The sequence below is a fragment of the Carettochelys insculpta genome, chromosome 3, assembly GCF_033958435.1.
Source record: "Carettochelys insculpta isolate YL-2023 chromosome 3, ASM3395843v1, whole genome shotgun sequence".
NCBI lineage: Eukaryota > Metazoa > Chordata > Testudines > Carettochelyidae > Carettochelys > Carettochelys insculpta.
Window position 1 is genome coordinate 140,653,355 of NC_134139.1, and position 14,549 is coordinate 140,667,903.

General features: G+C 44.1%; 1 long non-coding RNA gene across 1 annotated transcript in view; it reads right to left on the reverse strand.

Annotated features, from left to right (window-relative positions):
* Positions 1-1,070: 1,070 nt before the first annotated feature.
* The window catches only part of LOC142010496 (uncharacterized), a 42,686-nt gene continuing 29,207 nt past the window's right edge, over positions 1,071-14,549 (reverse strand). Inside the window, exon 3 of the long non-coding RNA XR_012644814.1 lies at positions 1,071-1,183. This is a non-coding gene — a long non-coding RNA (uncharacterized LOC142010496). The remainder of the gene's footprint in view (positions 1,184-14,549) is intronic.

Below are 14,549 nucleotides of genomic sequence, written 5' to 3' on the forward strand. Positions count from 1 at the left end.
AGAGCAGACTTTATGTGGTGTGGGAAGGTTTGGGGGGAAATCCAGATCCACCCACTCCTCTGGGGTTTTGGCCCAGGGTCACAAGGTAGCAATAACTGACAGGGTTCCCCCCCTGCATACAACAGCTTTTTCCCTCAGCCATGTCCCCAGACACTTCGCTAGTACCTGAGCAGATCTTCCCTCCTTCAGCACCAACCCACTTTCTTCAGCTTCCTAGGGATGCACTACTTCCTCCTCTTCTGTTCCCTCGAGGGGAAACTTTCTAATGTAGCCTGGAAGGCCTTAGTTGGGTGCAGATACCTGATTAGCCTGCTGCTTCCGGCTCACTGTTAATTAGCCTCAGATGCCTGCCTACTTCGGTCACCTGGTAGCAGTCTCTGGCATTTTATTCAGGAAGCAGGAAACCCATTCACCCAGCTCCAGGTATGACTGTCCTCCGCCACACTACTGTAGCTAGTTGCCGTGGGTCTGTCACTGTCCCCATATGCTCGTGCTGTTCCTTTGTGCTCAGCAGCAATTTGTCCACGTGTGCAATTTTTATTGGATTTTTTTTGCTACTTCCTGATGGCGTCATATTCACCTTTTCCTGTTCTTCCAGTCTTTCCTTGTCATTGGGACAGTTTGCTTTTATGCCTTTAATACAGTCTCCTTGAGAAACTGACCTCTCCTCAAAACTCCCTTCTCACTTCAATTTGTGCAGTAAACAATCCATTTAGGGATTTAGACTGGCTTAGAGGCATGTGTACTAATACTTTGTCTCTATTTTATTTTTATTCTTCAATAAGTAGGCCTGGATCATAAATGTTTTGGCACTTTTCTGCCCTCTGGTTTGGGGCTGCCATACTTTGTTAAGATCTTATTAGCTGTTATTAGTGAGTTCTTGAGTGCCCCAAAATGTCCTAGGCGCCCATAATACATGTAAAGACCCTACCTCTGCCTAGAAAAGCATGCGAGCCTGATCTGATACGACACGACAAGTGAGCAGCACAAAGAGATGAGAGAGAGGGAAGGATGCCAATAATAAATCTCACATGGTTACTTGAGGCCAGCTGGTGTGAATTGGCATAGCTCTAAAATTGATGTGGATATGTGCCAGCTCAGGCTTTTGTCCTTCGTATGTCAAAGTGAAGTCCTCCTGTTAGAGTGTTCTCATCTCTCCCCTTCTCTGTGCATCTGCCGATCCCTGCAAAACACGAAGAAAGCAGAACTAATCTCAAAATCTGCCACCAGGCTATGGGTGTTTCCCTCTTTGTACCTGCCAAAAATATTGTCTTCCTTCCCCTTCATCCTGCACTAAAAAAAAAAAAAAACAGTACAAACACGGCAGTTATATTTCCCCATCTGTCTTCCCCCTAATAATATCCATGGAAAGCTCTGTTTCAAACTGTACAAAGCACAAAGCTGTTGCTATCCAAAACAACAACTGTGGAGGCCCACAGTGGATTTCACTACACGCCATCTGTTCCAAAATATACTGTGATGTCTGAGCAAAATCCCTCACTGGGGAATGTTTTGTACCATCAACAACTATGTATTAGTCAAGATTCCTTTGTAGCTTAACGCCATTCCCTGCCCTCCCACAGAACACAGGGCAGAGAATGACATCACAAAGTGAATGTAGCCGAACAACTCCCCAAAGTTTACAAGTAGAGGGATCAAAGGGTGAGAGATGAACCATGATTCTAAATTGAGTCTAATTAAAAAAAAAGACAATATTTCATTCAAAGGATAGATCACATTATACAGGCATATGCATACCAGTCTGCAAGCCACTGTTGCTTCATAAAGAACTAGAACTAGAGTAAGCCAATATTATTTACAGAATTATTACAGAATTACAGAAAAGATTACTGAAATAGAGTAAGCCAAGTTTCCTGGCCGTATAATTTCAATTAGCCTATGTCTACATTACAGTGGTCCTTCACAGGAATTTCTTCCAGAAGAGATCTTCCGAAAAAACTTCTTTCGAAATAGCACATCCACGCACAAAAAAGCAGATTGAAAGATCGATCTGCTCTTTCAATAGAGAGCATCTACACAGCCCTTGCTCTTTCGAAAGAATGAGCCAGAGATCAAAAACTCCAGCACCATGAGGACTGCTCTTTTGGAAGAACAGCCTGCAGAGTGTCTACACAACTTTTTTTTCAAAAGTGTCTTTCTCAAGAAGGCCCTTCCTGAAACAGAGGGGAAGAGTGTTCTTGAAAGGAGTGCCACATTCTTTTGATTTACTTTGAAAAGGGCATTTTTTTGTGTGTAGATGCTCCATTGGATGTTTCAAAAAAGTTCCTTAAAAATATTTCAAAAGAAATTGTAGTGTATATGTGGCCTTAGGGCTGTTCCTCCAGTTATAGTAAATAGCTGTTCAATTTCATGTTGAATTCATTAAATTATTTTGGTTGGAAACCCAAAAATTGAAGAATAAATCTGCATTCTTAAAATGCTGAGATGAAATGTTTTAATGTTTCTATTTGAAATGACTTGTCCTGTCAAATTTTTGTTCGCATTTTGTTTAAGGATTTAACCTAAAATACCCGAAAACTGAGGTTAACTTTTTCTTCAGTTTTTCAGAGCTATCTGTAACCTGAAAGATCATCATGCTTCTGATAGTTCTAGTCAGAGTCAGATGCAGATGAAGTGATGTATCCATCAAGGTTTTCATAAAAGTCTCTAAAGTTCCAAGGGATGATACTCATTGGAAAATATCTGTATTAATGGCTGCTTTTAAGAGTGACTGCCACAAGCTGTAAATTGTGCCTCAGGTAACAGTACCAACTCTTCCATGGCCAGCAACTGAAATCTACTGTCTTTCACCTCACTACAGCCTGCTCTTCCATTGCCCGAATGTGATTTTTTGTTAATTTCTTCAATTGTGATAATCTTGTCAGATAAAATAGGAGGATAGGAATTGCCAGGCTGTCTCTGTGGAGGGTTCATTATTACAGTATAATCCAGTATAAAGAGAACTGGACTGAGACTCAGAAAACCTGGATTCTATTCTCTGTTGTTGATCTACTGTGTCACTTTGCTTCTCTGTGCCTCAGTTTCCCCTCCTGTCCTGACTTTTCAGGATAGTCTTTGGCTTTGTGTTTGTACAGCGCCTGTCATCCCTGATAACGATATTCCTATCTGTCACCATGGCCAGTACCACCTGCTGCTTATGAAAGTGCAAGCCACATAATAGACAGTTATGGAATAGAGTGTCCATAGGGGAGCCTGTTCCGCTAAGAGGTTTGCTTATGCTCTGGAGTGTGGAAATTTGTATCTCCTGTATTTCATCATCTTACTCAATGTAACTGAGGATGTTATTATAACAGGATGTGTTTACACTAGCAAGGGTCAGCCTCATTAAGTTTCTTCTGTATGTCAGTGATAAACAGCTCCATGTCTAGCTCCAGGGACCATGTGTGTTCCATGTCAGCTCTGGAACAATTTCTGAGACAGAGTGATACTATCGTCAGATACCTCATTCTGAGCCCTGCTAAACCGGACGTCTTAGATATACTCACTTTCCCTTCATGTATCAGGTTGATGTGATTCACTCAGGAAGAGTTAAGTCAGGTTAAGAATCTTGGCGTTACTTTCAACTGCTCACTTTCCAGGGAAAATCCTTTGTTGGGTGTGACACAATTTACATTTTCTACATCCTTATTTATTCAGTGGCAATGTTACAACAATTGCACATAACCTCACGATTACAGGACTCAGATATTATTATATTCCCTTTTGGTGTTGCTTCTCCATCACTTGCAGCTTCTTCGTAAGGTTCTAGAACATTTGCTCCCAGCACCTGCTGTCCACCACAGTAAAGCCACGATCACCCACTACCCACCTCAGACTTGATGATGGGGTATTAGAAAGTGTTTGACATATAAGCAGTGGCAATCAGTGACAGGGGCTCCGCGGAGAGGGGGAGACACTGGCCATGTGCCCCTCCTCAGACCCTCCCCCCCACAAGTGCTCCTCCCTTTCCCTGCACCTTCCTGCCCTGGCTTTGCCCGCTCCTCATCTCTGCTCTGCCTCCACCTCCAGCTGCCACTCCTGGTGAGTGCAGGACTGGTCCCACTCCTCAGAGTGGTGTAGTGGGACCCGGGAACAGCATGAGCTAGAGCAAGGCTCTAATCCGCCATTGTTCTCAGGTCACGCCACCCCACTCTGAGAGGGGAGCAGGACCAGGCCACTTTCCAGCCATACAACTCCAGGGGAGGTGCGGGACCACCCCTGCACTCAATGGAAGCACCGTGCCACTTCTGGTGAGTGCAGAAAGTGCATGTGACCCTGCTTGTACTCGCAAAAGTCACCCCGGCGTATGAGCACAGATTATTATCATGATGAGATATAAGGAGGAAACCTGTAAGGCAGCCACACCCTGCGCCATTAGGGGCTTTGAAAACTGCTAGGGCCCGCCCAACAATTTATGGGACGCCGAGGCAAAGCACACTGGATGGGTCAAACATGAGGTAAGTATTTCGGATCACGTTATGATGGATAAAGATAAATTAATCCATGGGCTGGCAACTGCTAGTTGCCTGGGAACCAGTGGTTACAAACTGGTTACAGTCAGCGTGGACAAAAACAGACCATTCCAGCCACTTACAGACATACTTGATGTGATATGATTTGTGAATGTTTACAGCTGCCGCTACAGTGCATATGGCTAAGAGACCAGGCATGTCAGGCAGCCTTGCATCCACCCCAGTCACAGTCTGCTGAGGCTCTAATCTCTCCACAGGGTTGCCAACCCTCCTGCTTGGGCAGGGAGTCTCCTGGAATAAGCATCAGTCTCCTGGTGACTACTGAAAGCAATCTGGGAGACTTTAATTGGCCGCTAAAAGTCCATTTGGTGGCTCAGTGGGGCTAAGGCAGCTTCCTACATGCCCGGGCTCCATATGACTCCCAGAAGTGGCCAGCACATCCAGTTCCTTGGGGCAGGAGTTGCCAGAGGGTCGCTGTGCACTGTCCCTGCCCCAGGTGCTGACCCCACGGCTTCCACCGGCCAACGCTCCCCACCAGTGGAAACTAGGGGGTGGTGCATGGAGACAGGGCAGATTGTCTGGCCACATGGCTGCACCTGAACCTGGGAGCTGGAGGGACATGCCAGGTGTTTCCAGGAGCTGTCCAAGTGCTGTCTGGCCAGAGGCTGTACCCCTCATCCCTTCCCACAGCCTTGAGCCTCATTCCACATGCTGTACCTCTTGGCCCCAGCCCTAAGGCCACTTCTGCAGCTCAAACACTCATCCCCAGACCCACCCCAGTGCCTGTGCCTCCAGCTGGAGGCCTCACTCTCCCACACCTCAACCTCCTGCCCCAGCCTGGAGCCTTCTCCCACACTCCAAACCTTCAGCCTCACCCCAGAGCTCATGCCCTCTTCCACAGACCAGTTCCCTGCTCTAGCCCAGTGCAAGTGAATGAGGACAGGGGAGAGCAAGCAATGGAAGGAGTGGGGATGGAGTGAGCAGGGGATGGGGTCTCAGAGAAGGGGCAGGGCGAGAGTGCTCAGTTTTGTACAATTAGAAAGGTGGCAAACCTGTACCTGCTGTCAGGATAGGATCAAATAGATATTCAATAGATCACAGAAGGTCCCTGCAAAGAGGGGAAAGGAAGACAGGCAAGCAAGGCATTTAGCTGAGCCCAAACAGCTGAAAAGCTGCACAAAACTAGCAGCAGAGCAAGCGGAGAAGAGGCCTGAATGTGCAGGGAAAATAGTTATGGGGAGTCCAGGCTTCAACAGGGGGTGAGAGCAGGAACGTAAGGGACACTGAGGTGAAGACCAGGCCCACTGCAGCATCAGTTTGTTTCCTTTAAAGGGTCACACCATCTTATTCAACACATGTCCAATCTTTTGGGTTTGGTGGAATTTTCATATTTGACTTCCTGTCTAGGAAGGAGCCCAAAGAAAAAGTGTTTGTGAGGGTGGAATATAATGTGTAGTAAGACAGCGTTGACTATGGCTGACCCAGCCTCTATCCAAATACCATCCTAGCAGAATCTGGCTTCCATCATTCACAGGGTAAGCAGATTCCAGAGGCTCTACCAAGCTTCCAGTGTAGATCAGCAATCAAAGTAGAAACACTCAATGGTACCTGCAGCAGAGGGTATTACACTTTCCAGAAGACTCACAACTGCTCAGATGAAACAGAGTGATACCGTGCAACAACTAGATACACATTTCATGCCATGCTACAATATGATTTCTTCAGCAGGCACAATTTCACTTATTAAAGCAAGAGAAGGATAAAGCAGCAAATACTTTCATAATAACCCTGTACAACCTAATCCAACATTGTGGCTACAGAGACATGAATGGAAAATTTAATCAGAGATGCAGCAGAGCAGAGGAACAGCCAGCTGTCAGAAAAGTTTCAGAATGACCCAAACCTCACACTAGAAGTAGCTAAGAACGTAGTCCTCCAGAACCAATGCATGAAGCAACAGACTCTTCTCAGGAATAACTAAGGAATGTTTCACTCCAAAAGCCAGAGATATAGGAAGGAAAATACCCCGGGATGCGGAAACAATACACACCACACTAGTTCAAATACAAAAGAAAACAGAGAAGGCTATAGTAATATAGAGAAAGAGCAAAGAAATACAAGAGCATGAAAGAAAGCCACCTAACAGCAAATGCTTTTTGTCCAGCAAAGATAAATCAGTCTGCGGACTGGAAACTAGTCATTGTCATGGGAACAGTGATCATGACCTAGTTTCATTCAATAGGGGCAAACAGAATGCTCCAACCAGTTACATACCTACTTGGTGTGGTATTAGTTGTCCATGTTTAAAGCTGCCACCAAGATGTACACATCCACATGCAGAAAAAGTCTAAAAAGATGGCATTATACACCAGTCTGCTGGTCTAAACGTACGGTAGCTATTGATTTTCAAGAAGAGGAGCCAAAAGGTACATATTGTACAACTCAGAGCAATAGATGACCAAAGAGAACCACCATGGATTACCATAATCTCCATAAGAAAATAGAGAATAGAGTTAAAGGTGGAGTCCATAGATTTCAAGGTCAGAAGGGACCATTGTGATAATCCAGTTGAACGTCCTCTATAACTCAGGTGATAGAACTTCCCCCAAATAATTCCTAGAGCAGACCTTTTAGAAAAAACACTCACTCTTGCGTGCGCATTGGATGAAGGCCCATCTGGGGAAGGCAGGCCCCAGCCCTGGCCCTTCTGCCCAAGACCCCACCCCTTCCATCACCCCATGCTCAGCAGAGCCAAGCCCAGCTCCCACCACAGGTTACTGCTCCTAGCCTCTGAGCCCTTAGTTCTCTGTGTAAGAGGGTAGCATGGTCCCACCCTTCCTGGCTGGCCACACTCCTGGTGGCTGGAGAGCCAGACAGCTCTGGCCCTCCCTGGGTGGCCAAACAGCTGAGACTCTGGCCCCCACCCCACCCCTTCCTGGACAGCCAGACAGCCCTAGTCCAGCTTCCCCTGGCCAGCTGGGGAGCTGGGCTGCTGCACCATGGCCCCAGCCTCCCCAAGCGGCTAGGAAGTATAGGTAATTCTGGGAAAGCAATGCCTTCCCTTGACTACATTGCCCACTGCCCATGCACTCTTGATGTATAAACAGTCTGTTATGGAAAACCCATGATACTTGGTAAATTGTTCCAGTGGCTAATTATTCTTACAGTTAAAAATTTCTCTCTTACGTCCTTCCTGAATTTGTCTAGCTTCAACTTCCACCTATTGGATTGTGTTATAACTTTGTTTGCTAGACTGAAGAGCTCACTGTCAAAGATATGTTCCCCATTTAAGTACTTATAGATTGTAATCAACCACCCTCTTAACCTTTGAATCTATCACTATAAGACACATTTTCTTACCCTTTAATCATTCTTGTGGCTGGGCTCTAATCCTCTCCAATTTATCAACATGTTTCTTGAATTGTGGGCACCACAACTGGACACAGTAGTCTAGCAGTAGTCACGCTAGTGCTGAATACTGAACTAAAATAACCTTTCTAGTCCTTCTAAAAATCCCCTGTGTGTGTACCCAGAATAGAATTAACCCTTTGGCCATAGTATCACACTGGGTGCTCATGTACAGTATATAGATACACCATATAGATCATAGACTTGAAGGCCAGAAGGACTATCATGATGACCTAATCTGACCTCCCACATGTCACAGAATCTCTTTCTCCCACTCGTGTTATAGACCCATAACCTCTGGCTGTGTTACTGAAGTCCTCAGTTCATGCTTTAAAGACCTCATGGTACTGAGAATACACAATTTACTCTAGTGCGAATCAGCAAATGACCACACCGCAGAGGAAGACAAAATCCCCCAGGATTTCTGTCAAACTGACTTGGTGGAGAATTCCTTCCCACGCCCAGCTTGACCCTGAGAAAGTGGGCAAGAGTCACCAGGCTGGCAGACACTAGGGAAAGAATTTGCTGTGGAAAGTTAGATCCATTCTCCTCTAGGTTCTTATCTCCAGCTGTTGGAAATATTTTCTTGTAGCAGTTGCAGATGGAACCTATGCTGCTGCAGACAATCTCTTCATACCATTCCTTCCATACATTTATCAGCCACAGTGCTAAAAACAGTTAGGTATTTTGCCTCCACTACTCCTTTTGAAAGGATGTTCTAGGACTTCACTCCTCTGATTGTCATGAACCTTCATCTAATTTCAAACACAAACTTATTGGTAGCTAATTTATATCCATTTGTTCTTCTGACAACATTTGTTCTTAACTCACATAACTCCTCTCACTCCTGGTTTTTCCCTCTGCTGTGTTTATGGAGAGCAATTACTTCTTCCCTTTATTTTGTTTGTCTAACTAAACCAAGCTCCTTAATTCTCCTCTTGTAAGGTAGATTCCCTATTCTGCTGATCATCCTAGTAGCTCTTCTATGCCACTGTTCCAGTTTGAATTCATGTTTGTTAGACGTGGGAGGACAGAATTGCACATAGTATTCCAGATGAGATCTCACCAGTGCTTTGTACAGTGGTACTTATATTTCCCTATCCCCTCTAGAAATACTTTTCCTGAGACATCCTATGATTGCATTAGCCTTTTCCCAGACATATCACTTTGACAACTCAGTCATCCTGTGATTTCTATCAATGAACAAGATTTTCTTCTCTTCCGTTACTTCCAATTGAGATTTCACCATCTTATAGCAAAAACTCTAGTTGTTAGTCCCTATGTGTATGACACTGCCCTATTAAATTTCATCCCATTTCTACTACTCTAGTTTTCAAGGATGTCGTGGTTTTGTATGATATTCTAGTCCTCTGCCATGATGGAAATACCTTCCAAATTTGGCTCATCTGCAAAATTTATTATCATGCTTCCAGTTTCTGTGCCAAGGTCATTAATAAAAATGTTAAATAAGATTGGTCCCAAGACTAATCATTGAGGAACTCCACTAGTGCATCCCTCCAGCCTGGTAGCTCATCTTTCATAATGACCCACTGTTGTCCCCTCTTTTAATCAATTCCTTATTCACCTTTCAGCTCATGTATTAGTCCTCATCTTCTCCAATTTAACTGATAATGTCCCATGTGGAACTGTATCAAGTGTTTTATTGAAATCCAGGTAGATTAAGTCCACTACATTTCTTTTGCCTAGAAAAATCAGTTATCTTGTCAAATAAATAGCATTGATCTGGTGTGATCGACCTTTGCTAAAACTATGTTGTATTTTATCCCAATTCCCATTTACCTCTGTTTCTTCATGTAGGGGACACCCAATGAAATTAATAGGCAGCAGGTTTAAAACCAACAAGAGGAAGCATTTCTTCACCCAATGCACAGTTAACCTATGAAACTCCCTGCCAAAGGATGTTGTGAAGTTCAGGACTCAACCAGGATTCAAAAAAGAGCTAGATAAATGCATGGAGGAAGACTCGTCAATGGTTCTTAGCTAAGATAGACAGGAATAGTATCCATAGTCTCTATTTGTCAGAAGCTGGGAAAGAGTTACGGGATGGATCACTTGGCAATTGCCTGTTCCATTCATTTCTTCTGGGTCGCCTGTCATTGGCCACTGTTGTGGGACAGGATCCTGGGCTAGATGGATCTTTGGTCTGACCCAGTATGGCTGTTCTTTTGTTCCTACTTCTTTAATTACGCTTTCAATTTTTTAAAAAAGATCTTGTATACAATGTAGGTGAAACTATCAGGTCTATCAGTTCCCAGATCACTTTTTGCTCCTGTCTTAAATATAGGTACTATATTTATAGTTCTCCGCTGACAGCATACATTGTGTCTGTTCTTGCTTGTGGCTGGTGACGCAGGTCTGGCTAGATGATCGAATGGCACCTTGTGACCATAAACTCTGTGTACAGACTGAGACGTTCAATAGAGCTAAGACAACATTAGCCAACATTAGCCAACTGTGATAATTTGTACTAAACGAGCATCAACTCCCAGTATTTTAAGAGGGATCTTCCTGAGGAGAAGCTGGTGATTAGCTGTCCAGGTATACAGTGGAAATTCTCTGTATAAGGTCCTTGTTAAAAAAAAGAAGTATTGGTAAGGGCTGTGGAAGAAATGGAGGACTAGGGCAAAGCTGACATCAGTGGCAGAATGCAAGGGATAGTAGCAATGTGATAAGAGATAAGGGGTAGATTAGCACAGAACTTCATAAGGCCATGAAGCCAGGAGGTTAAGCTTCAAGCAGTTGATAATGGGGAACCAATGGACTACTCCAAAGAGAAGGATAAGGTTGCTGGTTCAGCAAGTACAGAAATGCAGGCAACTGCTATTTCTAACTTTAATTAACACCAGTGACAATTTCATTACTTGCTAAAGACCAAGAACATTTTTTCCTCTAGTTCATGGAAATCCCCCTGTTGCTTTCTTCATCCTCCATCATTCTCAAGTCTTCTTTCCCAGGCAAGTGACAATCAATCACGATCTCTTATCAATCTCCAGCTGCAGACAGAATAAGTGACTCACCCTGTGGACATCTTTGTCTCTGTATTTGGATGTTTTCCTTAGATCCTACCTAGGTCCAAACAGCTTGGCTGTACAGTGTGCAGTGTGACACATGTTCTGTCAGCACTTCATCACCACACATTGCAAGCGCAAATCAAAATAATGAAATAAAAGATCAAGCACGTTTCTTTAAAGCTAGATGGAAATCATGATGATCAGCTGCTGGAAGCAAACAGAAATAGATGTTTAATAAAGACTACCAGATTGGGCATCACAGGTACACTTAAATCAACGGAGGAAGAACTCTTTGATCAGCTAGAATACCCTGGGTCACCAGAGATATATATGCCATTTCCCAAAATACTTGCAAGGTTTTGTTTTAAACCAGTTTACACAATAGCCTGTTTGAGCAAAAACACTTGTTCTGTATGAATACGTGAATTCTACACTGTTCCAAAATCCCTACCATCTGACGTAGAGGGATTTATAGGTTTAGTGGAAATTGCTTTCCCCACTGTCCAGATTAAATACTGTAGGATGATTTTTTTTGTATGAGTAAACATCCTTCCAAGAACGAGGAGACTGATAATGTCTTAAAAAGAGAAACAGACTCTATATTTTGGTTTTCTCCTGGTGTGGACTATTTCTGGATATAGAACATCAGAGTATCATATTGACTGTCCATAAAATGCAGTTTAGCATCTTTTTGCTGTTGTGGGGATGGGTTTTGGCTACCGACTGCAGAGCTCACCGGCAAGGAAAAGAAATACATGAGGTATATAAGAAGGGCAGGTGAGTGTCCTTGTAAATTCAGTTATATATAGTTTGGGCAAATGCAACGTTGCAGATAACTATATGATTCCTAATAGGGTCATCTGGAGTGTGTATATTCAGCATATTCAGGATTATCTGACCAACAAATAATGTACTCAGCTTTTTCTTTTTCCTCCAATGACTAGTAGTTTTACAATTTCTGCTTCCCAAAGTAGTAGTATCAACAACCTGGTTTAATGTGACATTTGCTTGTTCTTCATTACATCAGCTTTGAGGAAGGAAAGGAGAAGGAGCTGATTGTTTATTGCAATAAAATGCTCGGGTATTTGTAAGAGGGAATACAAAAGTTTTTAGTTCTAACATTTCTGGAGACTACAAGGATGTAATCATTTATTCCTGTGAACAAGATAGCAGGCTGAATAACTTGCAGATCTATTGCCCAGGTGCTTTTTGTCCCGTCCTGTCATATAGGGCCATTTAGGAGTTTGTGGTTAGAGAAAATTGTCCTGATATTAGAGTAGATTTGTACTGAATTTTGGAGTTCTCATATTCTATTTTGTAAAAAATGGTGAGGTCTAGTAAGAATAATTATATAACATCCCCTGTATATGAAAGTAGACAAGCACCAGGGGATACTGCTGGAGAAATACAATTCTCTGTGTTTGCTTAGCTGGTACGTTGGCTTATGTCTTCTAACCAGTCAGTGTTTACTGTTTAAAATTATGTCTACTGAAGCTATTCAACACAGATTACAGTGAAAGGAAACAATCTCAATCATTGTTTGATTTTGCTCATTAGCAGCTATGAATCGTCATCTGCGCTATCTTAATTAACATGAAAAAAGTAGTAATGAACTGTTAATAGAGATGCCATTGTGTCTGCAGAAAGAATTCAAGTCATCTCTGTAAACATCAGTATTAGGAAGAAATGATCAGAGAATAATATATGGCTCCTACGTGTCTTCATATAAGTGCCCTTTTCTGCTACCCTGTTGCAGAACAATTGCAGGATTAGGATCTGTGACTCAAAGCTCCATCTTGTAAAGTATGGAATGGGTGATGCCAGATAGGGGGAAATAAAACTGGGAAAATGGATGCAATGACCCTGTTCACTAATGGATCCAAATGGATACATTGCCAGGGATACCCAGACAGGGCCATCCTTTTTTGTTTTCATTTAAGGTCGTAAAAATGGCAGAGGTCATCTACCACACTGCCAAGTAAACTGGCAGCTTTAGCAGGCTGAACAAAAACACAGTGTACAAGATGTATAAACCTGCCCGTGCCCATAAATACAGTTATAATTAGCATCTTTATTAGAAAATTAGCACCGAGCACTTATTCAGGGAAATAATAAACTATAGTGAGGGGAGACAGTAAGAGGTTCATGCCAAAGGGAGAATGACACATTCAGGTAGCATCTGCAACTTAGCAGACAGTCCATTTGTGCCTTGGGTGGTTTCATTGCCCCTCCAGGAGCTCTGAAGAACTGAGAGTCCATCTGAGGTGGCACTGCTGCTGGCTGACATGGAGGGGAACACACCCTGGACCCAACCTCCATGCACAAATTGGGATGGTTACTTCTGCTATTGGCCAGGGCTGGCAGTAGACTCTCTGGTGCCCAGGGGAGAACGGAAGGCGTGCGCCCCCACCCGCTGCCCTGACCTGTTCACACCTTGGATTTCTGCAGTGTGTTGGGCCCATTGGGTGGGGCCCCATGCGTTGGTCCTGCTTGGTACCTTCTAACACCAGTCCTGCTGGGGCCAATAGCCTCAAGCAGGCCATGCAAATAGAGAAGTGCGAGGCCTGGAGCTGTGCCCAGTCTTTTCTTTGTGGTACAAAATGGAGGGGGAGGGGAAAGATGTCTGGCACCATTCTCTCCCATGCACTGTCTGCTCTGACCTAAGGAGTCCAAGACAGGAAGGAATAAGGAAATTGCTCTCTGTGGTTGCTGCTCTATGGGAAGCTTTCAAAGAGCACATACACAGAGCATTGATGTGGCCCATATACACCAATGTCCATCAATTTGTTATACAGAATCAGCTTCTGGGAGTGTAGCAGTTACACCAGCCTCTTGACGTTACACTAAAACACGTGCCAAAGAGGAAAAGTGATACAGGAGCCATCAGTAGATCATACACTGTGCCAGAACCAGCTCAGAGGGCTCCTTCAGAGGGGGAGAAATGCAGCCCAAACAGGCTGAAGAACATGCTGAATACGAGCAGGGCAATTACAAGCAGCTGGGAGGGAGCTAGCCCAGCTACACTGGGGCCAGCTGACTCCGCTACTGGCTTGATAAGAGGCCTTTAAAAACCCTCCACAGGTCGGGGGGAGGGGATGGTGGGGGCACTGGTGTGGGAAAGACAGATTTAGAGAGCTTAAACTGAGAGCAAGACAGACCAGCTTCATGTCAGGACAGCAGAGGAGGGAGCCTCTGGAGTGGTGGCTGGACTCCTTGCCCTGGGGACTTGTTGCAAGCCCCAGGGCTCTCTGCTTTTCCTAGAAGTTGCTTTAGGACTAGCCCTCAATTTTTCTGTTACCCCCAGTTCAAACAAGTCAGATTGGAAATTAGCTATTACCAATACATTCAATGGTGTTATGCTCATACAGAGGAGGCCACGTTAAATCACAGAACCAAGTGGGCACTCTGTGGTTATGTAAAATGCAAAACTCTCTGTAACGTTTCATTAAAAACACACACCAAACCTATGCTCTGCAGTGGTATGTCTCTTCAAGGAGATTGTATTGTAACTGGAGACTCTTAGCTCCCATCTTGTGTAGACTCATTCGGGGTGTGTGCGTGGCAGGCTTCTCCAGCCTTTGATAATAGAAGAGCATTCAACAGTACTGGTGGGTGTATCTGGATTTAGCTCAGGGGT